This window comes from Gymnogyps californianus, chromosome 1 (assembly GCF_018139145.2).
Source record: "Gymnogyps californianus isolate 813 chromosome 1, ASM1813914v2, whole genome shotgun sequence".
Taxonomy (NCBI): Eukaryota; Metazoa; Chordata; class Aves; order Accipitriformes; family Cathartidae; genus Gymnogyps; species Gymnogyps californianus.
In genome coordinates, this window is record NC_059471.1 from 94,559,013 (window position 1) to 94,574,316 (window position 15,304).

Below are 15,304 nucleotides of genomic sequence, written 5' to 3' on the forward strand. Positions count from 1 at the left end.
GGGGCCCTTGCAGCCCAGCTGCAGTAACAGCGCGCTGGGGCTCGCCCTAGGCAGGCACAGGCTGGGTGGCTCTCCCTGCTGCTTCAAGTGGCACCTGAGGGGCTGGGGGCCAGGCGGGACGGTGGCCGCACTGAGGGTGCCGCAGGGTCTCGCTTCCACCTCCCTCCTCGGGGCTCGGCCCAAGTGCCGCAGGTTCGTGCACTGCCTGCAAGGGAGCCAAGCCAGAGGCCGAATTTCACTGCCATGAGATCCAAAGCTCCAGCAGAGGACATCAGAGGAGCTCTGCAAATTCAGAAAACCATTGCAAACCAGAGGCACAGGCAACAGAGCAGGTACGTTTTGCTGGCCGGCTCGTAGGTAGGCGGCGGCACACACCATAACCAACCCAGAGGATGGCTGGAAGGGAAACGGAGCACCTTCCTTTTCTCCGTTGTCACTGGGATTCAACGAAAGCTGCACTGCCATTTGCAGCCAAGCCTTTTCAGGCAGTGCCGTTGCACACAGGGGGTCTGCAGGCAGTAACACTGCACACGGTGACACAGATAAAATCGTGTCCCAATAGCTGAGACTTCGCAGTGCGAAACAGATTCCCCGCGCTCCCACGAAACATTATTGCCTCTTCAGTGAATGTGGGCGTCTCACTGGTTTCTCTGTTTAAAGGCATTTCTAATGTTTCCCTCTGATCTAGTTTTCCTTCCTGTAATCAGTGAGAGTGCAGCCCTGGGGTTTTCTGGAAATCCAGTCAGAGGCTTCTCTGCATCTGTGGATACCCTGTGAGGTGAGGAAGCCCACTCTGCCCGCTTACACCAAACACTGTCCAGGGGGCAGTGATTCCTTGCGAAGTTGCCTACAGCACCTTGCAGAAGGAAAGTCTTTTTGTTTTGGCCGGAGCTTTGAACCACTGTGATTACATTAGCAGCACGTTAAGGCCAGAGCGTTACTTTCTTCATTCTTGAGTCGTTGCTCTTGGTGCTTCTAAGAAACAGCCAGATAGACCGGAGAGGCGATCAAAATGTCCCCGCGCTGGACGCCGGCACATCACTTGACATCAGGCAGCACTAACATATAATAAGCCAGTCTCCCTGGCCTCTGCCTCCATTCAAAAGCCTAGGACTGCTTTTCCATACCAGCCACACTATACGTTGAGTTAGCCAACACGGACAGCCTACTGTCAGCATGGGCTGAGCTCTTCCACCTTCCTCACAGCCGTCTGTGTCTCACCCCGGACTCACAGCCATTGCCTCCTCCAGCAGAGCCAGCGTTAGACACCAAGCATTAGAAAACTAAAGCATAAAGCGTTAGGAAGCCCCCAAAAGATCTCCATAAAGGGAGCTGTGGCCACAGCAGCTGTCCAGTCAATAGGTCGGAAAGGAAGACCTACTTTTCCAGCCAAAGCGACCTCTGTTACTGCGTCAGGACAAGACGGTGCTAGCTGTAGCTGTGGGGTGGCAGGCAGTGGGTACGACGCACGTCTCGGCTCCGGTGCCGCGTGCGCTCAGGCGTGTGGCACCAAGCACAGGGTTTTGAGAAAGCAGCCCTAGTTGCCCAGGCTGTCAGAGCCAGCAGCCAGTGGAGAAGGTGTCCAGCACGGCTGGGGAGCCAGCAGTTGCCTCCTCCCCATCAGCGCTCTTCACACATCCAGCACCGGTAAGGCTGAGTACTATTAGGACCGGGACTTAGGAGAAACAAGAGGCTATTAAACCGCTAGCAGAGCCTGGGGGGAAAGAGTCTTGCTGGTTCAAGATACACAGAGGGATTTTAAAACTCAGGCTTAGGAATAAAAAGCAAAAAGAGCTTGCTCGGAGGCAGCGCTTTTCAAGAAACCTGCAATGTAGTGACCACCTGAGGTTAATCCAGGCAGAGTGGGTGGCAGGCATAAGGAATTACTTGATTGCGGGGGACGGACCAGCTGAATAAGGGATTTACTTGTGAGAAGGGCAGAAAGGGAAGGCTGGAGGAGTAAGCAACTTGGTGGTGAGCCTTTTCACAGCAAGTGATTAACTGCAGTTTCTAATGAGCAGAGGGAGACTAAAGCTGAGTGCTTTTTTAAAGCCATTTTGATAACATTGGCCCCGATGTAATAAGCTATTTGTTTGTGCCTACTGGCAGGGACAGCAAGTCGCTGCTGAACATAATCCTCTAGACCCGGCGCCGTCAGCTCGTTTAGAAGTGTCAGCGACAGCATCCAAAAGGGCCCAGGCCCCATCACAACAACCATCCCAAGCGCTATTTAAATGCCTCGTGCTCTTTTGTGCTCCTTCTCTCTCTTTCTGCCCTCTCTCTACCCTATTCTTCTCCCTCCCCAAGCGGCGGTGGGGCTGCTTCCCAGCCCTGTGTCCCTGGGCTGGCTGGGAGGCTCAGGGTGGGCTGGCCCGCGGCCGGGGATCCCCGGATGACCTTCGAATCATGTCCCTGCCAGTTCACTGAGCTGCCCTTTCTGATAAGCGTCACTGCCGGCAAAAGCAGGCAGATTATTGGGGGGGGGGGGAGGCATAAGGGGGGGCAGAGGGCTGGGGAGCCGGAGGGGGGGGGAAGCGGATCAGCCCACCCGCCCTGGATATTTGAGGAGGCTTGCCCGCTCCTTTGCAGTGAGGGGTACTTCTGGGAATCTGTGTTTCTCTGATAATTTTGATGAGTACACACGCTTTCTTAAAATAGCATGAAAACATCACGCAACAGCGCAATTAAATGCAACCCGAAGAACAGGCTGAAAACAACGCTGAACTCACAGCCCCAGCCGAGCCCTTTCAACCAGGAATGCAATGCTCCTTTAAAGCCACAGATTCACAAATAAACGCCACCTTTCTATAAACTCCACTTTCTGCTTCAATGCCAAGTCATTCCTTCTTCAAAGGTACTCAGGATCACCCACAAAGTCAAAAATCCCAAAGCCCGCCTGGTTTCCCAGCATGTCAGAGCCAGTACTGTCACAGTGCGTGTGGGGAGCCTGGCGTCACGGAGAGCTGCTGGTGGGACAGCGGTGCCTGGGCCAAATCACTGGCAAGCAGAGGGACCACTTTTATCCCTGTCTCAGGGCCACAGATGACAAGGCTGCTTGTGTTTTGCCTGAAATGCTGATGCTGGGTCATGTCAGAGGCTGGGTGGCTCTGGAGTGGGTGGACACTGGGAGGGGCAGTAGATTGTTTTTATTAATTACTATTTATATTACCGTAATTCCTTCTCCCAGCAGTTTCTGCAGCCCTTGCCTTTGGATATGTGCCATCTCTGGCAGGCGGGTGTGACAAAACTGGTAGGAGATGGAGGTCTCTGTGTGAGAAGGGGCACACTCAATTTTCTTCTCTGAATTCGCTACCTGGATTCCCTGTTGCAAAACAGAAAGTCAATTGGTTGTGTGCCTCTCAGTTCAAAATCTGCTAAAGGCATGCAAAATACACCATGCCGCTGTCTGTACACTTGAATACACAGTGCCTGATTTGCCTGGAGACTTCGCACATACGCTCACACATAATCTCTGCCTCCGTAAAGAATTGCCTGTGGGTCCCGCTCTTGCTCTAGCTCTCTGATAGTTCCTGGTACAACCCTCCCTTCTCCAAGGGCTCCCCCTTTTTTGTCTGAGTCCCCTTACACTTCATTCCCTGTCCTGTTGGGATGAAGGACCACTTCATTTTAGAGTGCTTCCAGCTTCCCAGCGCTGGTGAATCCCCGATCTGCAGGACCTCCGTGAAAAAGGGTGATTGCAACATGACCTGCTGAGTGCCACCTTCTCAGGGCAAGTTGACTGAACCTGCCCCCCAGGCTCGAGTCAGGGCAGTAGGCAGAAGACTTTGTGCTTTTAAAGGCGGTTTTGTCTAAAAAGTTGATTCGGATTTAGTGCCGTTTAATCCCGTGGCCGTGGCCAGAGAGAACAGCGCAGCCGATGCCGTGCGGGGCGAGAGACCTCGCGGGGGAATTACGGACGTCACTCAGCGCTGGCAGGCTGGATATAAATACGCCTGCCCGGCAGCTGCTGGGTCTCCACCCTTTTTTCCTTGCATGAACTTGTGGTTCCTGTTACAGTTGCAGGATTATTTGAGGTCTGGCTGGAAAGGAGCAGATGTTCTGCAAACGATGCCGAAAGCCGTACGGCGGTGCGGGCCTCCCCGGGCTCCCCCCTTTGCACATGCCGGCTAGCAGGGAGGGTTTGCAATAGGGACAGGCTTCCCTCTCCTGAAAAAAAAAAGAATTCCCACAACAAATTCTCATTAACAAAGTCCCGCTCCTATGGTTATTTTTAAAACGAGGCGGAAAAAACAGGCTGAAGCTACATGTTTATCCATACAGCTGCGGAGAATAACGTTGTAAAATAACAAGCAAGCTTGTTTCTCTGGCTATGCCTCCCTCCCTCTCAGCAAAAGATCCTCACTTCAAAGGGAAAATGTAAGCCTTCCCCCACCTTCCTGCATTATTTTTTTCCCCTGAAAATCTTTTTCCTCCACATTTCCAAAGCATTGCCCAGTTAATTACTTCTAGACAGCATCTCACAGCGCGGCTGAGCAATAATGAACGAATCCTTGTGGCTCACATGCTGGTGGCTTTAAAAAAAAAATGACTTTTAATCAACTGAATGAGCACAGGGGCAAAGCCTATTGAACTCGAGCATAAGCAGAGAGCGCAGAGGAGCACCAAGAGCAGAGCGTGGCTGCGATCTGTTCAGTCTGGCCTGCGGCAGGAGCCTTCTCCTGAGCAGGTCCCTGAGGAAGAACGGGCAGGGCGCTGCCTCGTGCACGTTGCAGCTGATCCTAGGCTGCTCGTCAGGCAGGTGAAATGGTTTGTAAAACATTACAATTTTCTCTCTCTCCAACTCTCTCCTTTTTAAAGCCCCATTTTTCAAGCTGAGTGATTCCAATGAAAGTAATTTTCATATGTTTCCCCCTCCTCCACCAGTGCAAGGAAAGGTGCAGCAAAACTTCAGCTCTACCTACAAAAAACACAAAGCAAAAGTTGTGCTTTCCCTCCGATGTCATTATTCCTTTTTCATTACAAACATTTTGGGACCAGCACTCTCTTTTACTCTCTGTACAGCATTAAACAGCGAGATCATCAGCGTGCTCGCTATCTCCTACCGCAGTCTGAATAACAAGGAGTAATAACAATTCCCACTCCATTTTCTGGTCCTGTTTCTGAGCAGGATGGATGCAGGCTTCTGCGAAGCACACAGCTCTTTGTTCCTACCCTCCCTTGAGGTCTCTCGCAATAAGATCCTTTAACATTGCCTTGCTACACACTTCAAGCGCCTTTTCTCCTAATCAGAACCCGCCATCGGGAACCACCTCCCGCCTCTGTATACCTGTTTTGCTCCTGTTACAGAGCTTTGGGGTTTTTTAATTACTTAACTGTATACTGTTAAGGCACAATTTACTAATATTTTGACAGCAACTTGCCTCTCACCCAGAAAATGCCTCAAAGCCCCGTATAATTGTACTTACAGATTGCATCTTCCTTAATCTGATCAGTGAAATAATATTTACTATGCCAGGTTAGTAGGAATTCTATATTTGGTGTGAATACTGTGAATTCTTTAGCAAAGTAATTGTCCATTCCTTGCTAAAATTTCAGCACTCTGCAAATGTATGGGTTGAAGATGACCAGCTTGTGAAGACATTGTCGCATTTTCCTCTTCTCAAAATTTCAGTAAACTTTTCTGTCAGCTTCAGAAAAAAATGCAGCCAGCTCCTCTGATCCCCAGTGAGTCACCTGGCCCACACATCAAGCATTGCCTCCTCCAGGGTGGAATGCAGCATAAGACGTTATTGCAAAATTAATTAGTATTGCACAGGCTGATTAAAAGCACTTCCTAGGGTAACAGGGTGCTTTTGCCTTCCCCCCTTTTTTTTTTTACAGAAAAGAGAGGACAAGATTCCCCCAAAACTGACCAATACAAAGTAAACCTGTGACTTTGGTGAGAGATTTGTACCAGCTGCTGTTTAAAGTTGATCTCCACCTGACAAATGATAGCTCTCCCGAAAGCCATAGACATTTTACTCCAAAAACTAGCTGTGATCTTTCCCATGTTTCTTGCACTAGCTGGATAATAATACCAAGCCTTGGACCTCCAGTTTGAGAAATTGTTTGTATTGTCTGCGAGTGTCACAATCACATTATCATCCATAATTGGCGGTGTACAGAGGAGCTTCTTGGGGCCCTTCTAGCTCGCCACGGTCTGTCCCTTCTGCTTTGGCCATGCTTGATGCAATACAGGGAGTACAAATGTGGCTTGATTGGATTAAGGCCTTTATTTCTGTGAGGTCTGCTACTATTCACCGAGGTTTAATTAAATTTGTGACCTCCAAGTGGTCAGGGAATGTGTGTCAAGTCAGGCACATAGGAAAACTGATTCATTCTGCAAAAGCTTTGGAGGTGGACAATGCCATTTGAATCTTTCATGATACCGATACCAAGAGAAGGGCCACAGCATCACCAAGTATTAGGGTTTTACTGAGCCTCTGGGACAAAGTTTTGAGCTGGGAAGGTTCAGAAGTCCAGGTGAAAGCAAGTTTCTCTCTTTATCCCTCTCTAGTTCCTACTGCTTACTTGGTCCAGTTGCACCAGGGCAGTGAAACCCTTCCTGAGAGACTGCATCCCATGGCAAAACCTGTGGGGCGTTTAGCACTGGAGGGCTTGGTACAGCCTCTCCCTTCCCTCACACGCCAACCCTCAGGCACTGGCAACTCCCTTCCTCGGGGCAATCTCCTCCCTCACCCACTCTTCTCTCGATCTCCTGCCTGCCCGCAGGCTCTGCCCTGCTCCAACGCTTTGTGGAGAAAAAGAGGAGCAGCACAGGCCACGCTCCATGCAGTTAAGGTCTCCCTATTGCTGGAGGCAGAGGCATAACAGAGTCTGCAGTGGAGAGGCACAAAGCAGAGCACAAAATGAGTCTTGTGGACTTTGTGGCCTCAGCACCTAGTAATTTTGGTAGCATTGGGTAGGGCACACTTTTCAGATTCTAACACCGCCGTGGTCTAATTGCATTGACCATCGCTGCTTCAAACTCTGTGGGAGCACTGGGATGAGTTTGGTAGCAATATATTCCAGTCAATACTTTGGAAGTCGTCTCCTACTTTGGCAGCAGGTAGTGCTCATATCTCAGCTGGAAGGAGATCTTTGCCTGGTTTTCTAGAGCTGGTGGGTGACCTGTTGCTGTTCATGACTGTGTGGTAGGGACTCTTCCAGCAACATGAATTTCAGTGGTGGCAGAGACAGAACAGGGATGTTGCTTCCAGGAAGATGGCAAGAAGCCTGTCCTTTCTGAGAAAGCATCTCTTTGAATGGAAGAGAGGAGACAAAGCAGATGTGTCTCAGGGAGGAAGGGAGGGAGATTGTACCTCAGCATGTCTTCGCCTAAAAGGGTGGAAGGGAGGTAGGCAGAGGTGGCATCTTTCATTAAACAAAACAGTATATCTGAGAAAAACAACCCAGCTTTTGGGAATGTAAGCACTCCTTCAGGTCTGAAATAGAAGAAACAGTCTCACCAAGGTAAATATGGGTGAGGGCAATTGGGTTTATGCTAATCCGCTGGATGATCTGAGAGAAATGATAGCTGGTATCTGCAGGGTAGGCTGGGGGAGGCGAGGAAGGGGAGGAACATTAGCAAGGCAGAGGTGACAAGCCTGAAAGGAGGTAGCTCATCTTTCATTCTTCTCCCTCTCCTCAGGGTCCAAGGCCAGGAAGGTCCTTCCTCGTGCTGAGCAGGGATGGGGCTGCATCCTCCCCCCCAGCCTCCAGCTCTCTCCCAGGGCAGCTCACACATGGAGAGGATTGGGGGATGCTGGGGTGGGTTTGCCTTTGGTCCAGAGAGACAATACGTACTTATGGTATTTCAGACAAGGGCCAAGTGAAGATGAGAAGACCTGTCTTGACACACAGTAGCAAGTCAGTTAGCACTGGGACATAATCACAGTGCGGAGCGTAAAGGAGGAGACAGAGGGACGTCTGTTATAAGAGGGATGCCATGATGGTGAAGGAGGGAAGCAGAAGATAAGGAAACAGAAGAACAGAACTGGGGAAGATGAGGAATGACTGACAAAAGCACAGTGGAGGGGGATGAGAGAGAACAGAGGGAGTTGTAAATGGCTGACAGATTGGGAAATGCTCTGTAGGTGGCGAAAGGAAATTATAGAAAAGCGGACGCACTTTTCTAGGAGAGAGGGAAAGATACTGCAGCTAAGAGAGAGCTCGTAAATACTGAAAGGGGTGAGGGGAAGACACCTAAGCAATGATCCCACCAAAACAAGGCTCCTGTCTGGTCTGCCACAACAGAAGTGCTTTCTCTGACAAAATTGGTTCAGGGATCCAGAAGGAGCAGCTTAATCACCAAGAAACATCTAAAAATCCATAAACATTTTTTAGTCTAAAATGAAAGGCAAGAGAACCCTGAAAAGAAGCCCTGAGAAGCTCCAACTGAAGTATTTCCAAATGGAGTAGGATTGGAACATCAAGAGAACTTTTTTCCAAATGTAAATAAATATGCTAGAAGTATACCACCCAGAGTAATAACACATCCTGCAAAACAGCAAAGGACACTGTACAGTTTCAAAACACTGTCTTATATCTGCAGGCAGCCCCTAGGCAGATTTCTTGTTCCAGCTTCTTTGAACAGCTATGGAATTACAGGAAGAGAACCTGGACAAATGTCATCTCATTAGAAGACATTTAGGATGTGCGTCTGTCATTTAGGATGAATTAAAGCCTTGGAGATGAAATTGCCCGCTATCCCCAGGCACACACTGAGGAACATCTCAGCAGAGTTTTCACTCTGGTGATGTATGCTAGAGCCACTTTCTTGTTTGGAGAGTCAACAAAAAAATCGGTCTTAACCATGGAAAAATTGTAAAATAGCCATATTTTGAGTATTTGTTGTAATATGTGTGCCTTTTCTCAAGCTTTGGCTTTGTGTCTTTATTGGGTTGGAGGTTTTTTAACTATGACCCTAAATCTTACGGTCCTTACCCCTTAAATACAATAATCATACTTAATGTGGAGAAGGACACTCAGGAAATGGTCCTAGAGCTTTAAGATTTCTCTTCAAGGGCGTTATCAATAGTCTCTTGGCAAAAGAGCTCATGGCCTTCCTTCTGTCTGATGGTGCTCAAGTGACTCTGTAGTTTAAGCAAATAGCTTAGCAAATGTATTTCTAGGCAATCATCCTCTACACCATTCTCTGAGCACCAGTGTCAGCGAAACACAGTAAGTGCCCCGCTGCTCAAAGGATCCAATATATCCTTCTTCATACTCCAAAGCCTGCGGTTTGTAGTAAATGGCCGGTGCTATCAATTCAGTACCTGCCCTTTTCCCCTCTCCACGTTGCTGAGGTCTTCACAAGGAATCTTGAAGGACAGTGGTCAAGGCTTTGCAGATAAGTACATATACCAGGGAGCCCAGCACCGCCTGCTCCCAGTTAAGCAGCAAAAGTGTTTCCATGACTTACAGCAGTCGGACAATGAGCTCTGTAGTTCACGTTAGCAGCCAGCTTGGCTTTAGGTCATAAAGAGTAGAAGGGCCAAGATGGTGCTTGGTCCTCTGATCCAGCATTCTGCCCAATTTGCAAAGCACCTCGCCTCGGTTGCCCGTGAGCTTAGTCTCCATCGTGTCCCAGGGGCACAGACAAAACTCCTTGCCTGAGCAATGCCACGGTCTCCTGGAGCCATCTGTGCTGAACCTGCAGACCTTCCTCACTCTTTCCAGGGCCAGCCGGCCACCAGCCTGTTTGCCAGCTGGGCCTCCACACAGCTACCCCGCGTCTGTGGCAGATGGCCGAATCCACAGCCCACGTGGTAGCTGCCAGCACCTTCCCCATGAGCGGGAGATCAGATGGACTCTCACACGTTGCCCTTCCTGGCTCTGATTCACACTGGACACTTCAAGGTCAGGGATGGCTGAATAGAAATCACGGAGGCACCTGTCTTTTTATCTGGTTGCTGTGGTCTTTCTTTTTCCAGCGTCCCTGCTGCAGGGGCTCTCCCCAGCCACAAAGCAGGAAGGGAGACGGGCTGTGCCTTTTGGCAGCACATTGGGGGGAAGGAGCATGAGAAGGCGTTGGAGGGTCTCGTGATGAAGCCAACCTTCTCTTCTTCCCGGTGCCTTGCACATGCTGATCTTGTCGTTGCATTTTACCAAGGCGTGCCCTTTTGCCTGGCTGAGAATTCATTCTTTAATAAACTTTAACATCAAAAGCCACTTAGTGGCAGATGTAAGAGGTTCATCAGGACAGAGCATGAGAGTCACCTCTGGTTGCTGACCTTAACAGGGGTACAACCCCGCCATGTGATCCATTAGCCTCTGTGAGAGTTAGGGTACATGTGGGGCAGACAGAGGCTGCAATATATAATTTTGCCTGTGGCTTTTAGCCACTTGTGTTTTTTCATCATTGTTGGATGACCTTAAGATAGATGTTAATACATTGCTTACCTGAGGTTTTCAAAGGCCTGTTTGGCCTTCAGCAAGAAAAGGGCTCCCTGTGCCTGTCCTATGTTGTGTAACATGGCAGACAAGAGTAACCTCTCCCTCAATGCCCTTCTCATATTTCATACACAGAGGAGGAAGGCTATTCTCCCCACTGAATAATCTTTAATGTCTTCCTTTTTCTGTTTTTATTTCTGAGAAAGTTTGGAGGTTACATTTTCCTTAACAACCCGCTGAAGTCTGAGGCCTTCACTCCGTGCTTAATAAATCTTGCCGAACCTAAAAAGACCTCCCCCGAGTAAAACCAAAATAAAACCGGAGTAGAGTCTTTGGGATTTACTTTGTTTTTTCTAGTTTTCCTATGATTGTCTGTGCCATTTCCCCTTTGACGTATTTTTCCATCTGCTGGGTGTTGTAGGAACTTTTGCATTCTTCCTACAACATCTCTATGCGAAGGAGACCAAGGAGTCCAAGCAAAGGCCTAAGAAGTCTAGTGCTGTTCACTCTTGATTGCTCTTGAGACCTCTGGTAGCTATGATGCTCATGGCTAATGTCTTGAGCCCAGACATATTGAGGTTAGCTACGGAGATGTGGTGACCCAGCTTCTTCACCCCCTGCAAGATCAGCCTGCAACCTTGAACTGAGGCAGGCGCTGGGAGCATGTCTTCTCCTTGCATTAGCGGTCCTCCCCTTCAGACTGGCTGGTGCTGTGCGAGCTGGCCCTGGCAGGATCAGCTACTGTAGAGGGTATTAAAAAGTGAACAGCAATGTTGCTTTTTTAGCTGTCCCTTATCCTGACGCAATCTGCCAGACACACGGTTGCCGGTGGTGTGGTAGATACTCCTCTGCTGGGAGGTGTGGTGTTGAACACCGGCACGACTGACAGCAGTCTCCAGGCTCTTGCTGCTGATGAACACCGTCAGTGCCCCTCATATAATGATGACTTACCTCTTCCCAGATTGGAGAAAGTGAAAAGCACCATCGCTTATAAGTAACTGCTCCTTTCAACTTCAATGACATGTCACATCCATCCTTGAGCTCTTCCAAAAGTTCCCTCCTGGGACTTTACTTTCCCCGTAACTTGGAGTGACATGCATCGGCAAGGAGGGAGACGAGGGTCTTGCTCAGCCTCAGTCCTGCCGTGTGTAAATGAAAAGGCTGGGCAGTGGTGGGGGAGGAAGGAGAGGGCTGTGGCAGAGTAAATAAATTGCACCCTGCGTGTGTTATGCCAGCGGGGCTCCAGAGCAGTTCTACGGGCTTTCATAAATGGGAATTTGCCTCCTCGATCGCTCAGGGTAGTGCTGTCAAACAGTGTTGCCAGGCTTGTGCCTCATCCAGAGGTGTCGAATATTTCCCAAGTCGCCCCACTTCAATTTACTTTCATGAAATGATTTTTCCCTTTTGGGGAGGGGGGGAAAAAAGTGGAAAAGCAAGCCCAGAAAGCCCACCCGAGAGGCCGTGGGAGGAGGGGAGGGGAGGCAGCAGGTGAGTGGGAAGGGACGGGAGGCTGAGCACGACAAGGGCTTTCACAACACAGGAATTCAGGCTCTTCCCCCCGTGCCCCCCCTTCACACCCTTGTTTGAATTTAGCATGCGTGCTCCTATGGCGTCGTAATTACTAAGATTACCAAATGAATCTTTTGCTTCTGTACACACCGAGCATTCAGCGGAGCTCTAATAGTTGTCATTAAGTTTTCAGGGAGGTGGGAGAAGATAGATTGAATGCATGCACTCCAGCGCTGCGCAGAGCCCATTGATGGCTGCTGAGTAATGATTTTTTTCTAATTGGTGGAGAGCAGCGGCCCTAATGGATGGAGCCTCTCTGTGCATTTACACTGTCTCCTCAATCAATAACCCTCGCTGTGCCTGGCACGGAGGAGTTCCTGAAAGCCCCTTTGTAATAATGGATTGCTGGAGGTTACACAAACCGCTGCCTCCCGCTGAGTCAGCCCTCTGTCAGGCACCTCGCGCTTCCCCGGGGCCCCGGCTTTCCAGATGGGACACCCGCAGGGGGGGCCCTCGCCTCGGGTCTCTGCCCCCGTCCTGCAGCCACCGGCACCCCGCAGGCTCCCCGGCTGCTGGAAGGGTTTTGTTGCCTGCAGAGCCCGTGCCGGCTCGGAGGAGCGGGAACAGCTGGGAAGCTTTTTATTGGCTTTGGCTTGGGAAGTTTGGCTTTTTATAGGAGGCTTTGTGGGTTTTTTCCCCCTCTCATCTTCTTAAAGAAAAATCCACGGGTCAGATGCCGAGTCTTTATTGAGGCCGAAATCATTGAGAGGTCAGGCCATGCCAAGCAGGGCTCTCGACTTGGCCAGGCTGTGCAGAGCGTGAGCCCAGCTCAGGGAGAGCAAGCTTCGACCGCCTATTAACCATCTTCCTGCACCACACATGCACGGGCTGCTTGTATCTTAGCCCTCAACGTCCCCGTTTTCTGCTTTCCTCTTTGAGGGATGACATGCAAGTAACAGTCTCAAGACGGCTCTCAAAATTCAGCTTCGCCGGCGCATTTCCAGGAGGCAGGCAGGTCTGACAGGTCAGGGGGAAACATTAGAAAAGGAATGTTATAGGGTATCTTAAAAGGGAGGCTTCAACAGTGTGCCAGCTCGGCCTTCCTCTTCCCCACACAAGAGAGCCTTTTGCTGGAAAAAAAGAGGGAATTTCCATGGTTTGCTGAGATTTACAGATGGCTGAGACTTGGTTTCTTCACTGAGACTTGGTTTCTTCACTGTTACTCTGTTTCTGGGGGGACTGTGTCCTCACAGCCCACTGCAGAGCATTTCCAAGTGCCAGCACGTTGTCACCATAAACTCTAAGCCCCTCAGGAAAGGTGCCCATTGCTGGGACCTTTTAAAAGTGAACCTGTCCTAGTTATGTGGTCCAGACCCCCATAACTCAGGGGTCCCAAGTGCCCTGTACTGTGTCTGCTCTTGTTGGTTTGCTAGCAAGGTTTTTACGTCTCATTGTGTACATGGGCTTTACCCAGCTGCACAACTCAGGCCATAGTTCACCCCAGTCTCTGGAAGGGACATTACTGTGGGAAGGGGAGGGAGGGCTTGGGATTGCCCTGCTGGCATGGCTGGCTGCAATCAGCCCCACTACGAATGCAGACAGTCTGGATCTCCTCCGGCATTGAGGCAATTGGCATTTTCTGTTGTCCTCTCCAATTTTTGGGGTCCTCAGAGATTGCAATGATCTGCAATCCTTCTCCCTGAGATTGAATGTGAGTTTAAGTTCTGCCCCCAGCTTGCCTTGGTTAAAAGCTGAAAACACTGAAGGGTAAGGCACGAGAGTTGATATTGCTGGCGGGGGAACTGGTAGGGAGGATCTGGCCTCAAAACTTGACACTGAGCCCCAGGCCTAGACCCTAGCAAGTGACTGTTTGGGGCTGGGTGGCAGAGGGCATCTCAGTATGCAAGCAGCATGATCTGCTGATTCCTCCAGGGCTAAGGGCTTAGCAAAGAGCAGGTCCCAATATCCCTGCATCACTCCCAGTAGCCTGGGAACATGGCTGGGGACAGGAGGGTGATCTGGGTCTCTGCGGTGGCACACATGTCCTTGCTTGGCATGTTACCACTGGAAAGCATCCCCCAGGATGGACTTCAGCAGAGGCTATTTCTACACTGTCGGGTACACACCTTAGTTTCAGCTGAAGAAGTGGCAAGTAAAAGGGTTGTAGAAGAAGAAATATTTTTTCTTGGTTCATGCCACAGTGAGGGAAAGACTACTGAATTGTTTTAGGAGGTGGAGGTCTGATTCATCCTCGTTGTCACTCCTGACTCTCCATCTGAGTGCGGTGAGTGATTTTCTCTCCCTTTCACAGGGGGAATCAGTCATACATAAGCTACTTTTTCACTGAGCAAGGAATGTCAGAGAGAGAGGGAGGCAGGTGGCCTTGATCCTCTGTTTTTCAGCAGCGTCTCTCTCCAGGATGGGCAGAGATCCGGGCAAGAGGAAGGTGAATTCTTCCACGATCTGTGTCCACTCCAATGTGCCATGGCCAACGGGCCATGACTCTCCCACCCTCTGTGAGATCACCCCTCAGATCCTCCTGATCCCTGATGCCCGAGATCATCCCCAAGATTATTAGGTTGCAGGACAAACCAGCCTGGTTTAGGGACCTGGGGCTGCTCTTCATCTGTGCCTGTGTGCCCGAGGTGACAGAGTGTGCACCGGGAAGACAGGGTGGCAGAAACCCCAGCCTGGCGACGGAGGCACAGGCAGCATGCCAGCAGGCAGGGAGGGGATATTAAGAAAGAAGAAGGGGCCGGGGAGGCCCTTTCGTAGAGCAATCAGGACAGAGCATCTTGGAAGGGAAACCAGAGTGATGGTGAGGCAGAGGTGCAATAGCTGAGGTGTCCCACAGACCCACAGCAGAAGACAGCGTGTTTCCCTGCTGCTGCTGCATTGTGAATGGGAGATGTTCCCCAGCCATCAGCAGAGAGGGACCGGCTGACCAGACAGTGGGGACAGCTAGAGGGACTGAGGCAGGCTTACAGAAAATCTGGGTGGAAAATTTAGAGGAAACAGCAGGGCACAAGGAATTAATTTTTTTATCTTTTATGAAGATGTTTTAGAATCCTTTTGTAAGGATTATTATCGCTTAAGCAAAGGGGCAGGCCACTTAAGCAGTGTAATTTGTGCTGGAGAAGGGAGCTGTGCCTGGGGAAGGGGGACTGGAGCCGCAGATGGGCCTGAAGCCAAACCAGGGAAGACCTGGAGATGCCGGCAGGTCTGCCTCGGGGAGCCCTGCCTACATTGTAAGGGACTGCTGCAGGCTGCCTTCCTGCAGGATGGGCAGCAGCAGGAAGAAGCACAGAGGCCAAATCCTGCATAGCTGGCCCCGCAGGGCCCCCCAGCACAGGCAGCAGCAGCCTGCCCCTGCCGCAGGGGGGACATGGAGCGAGCACTC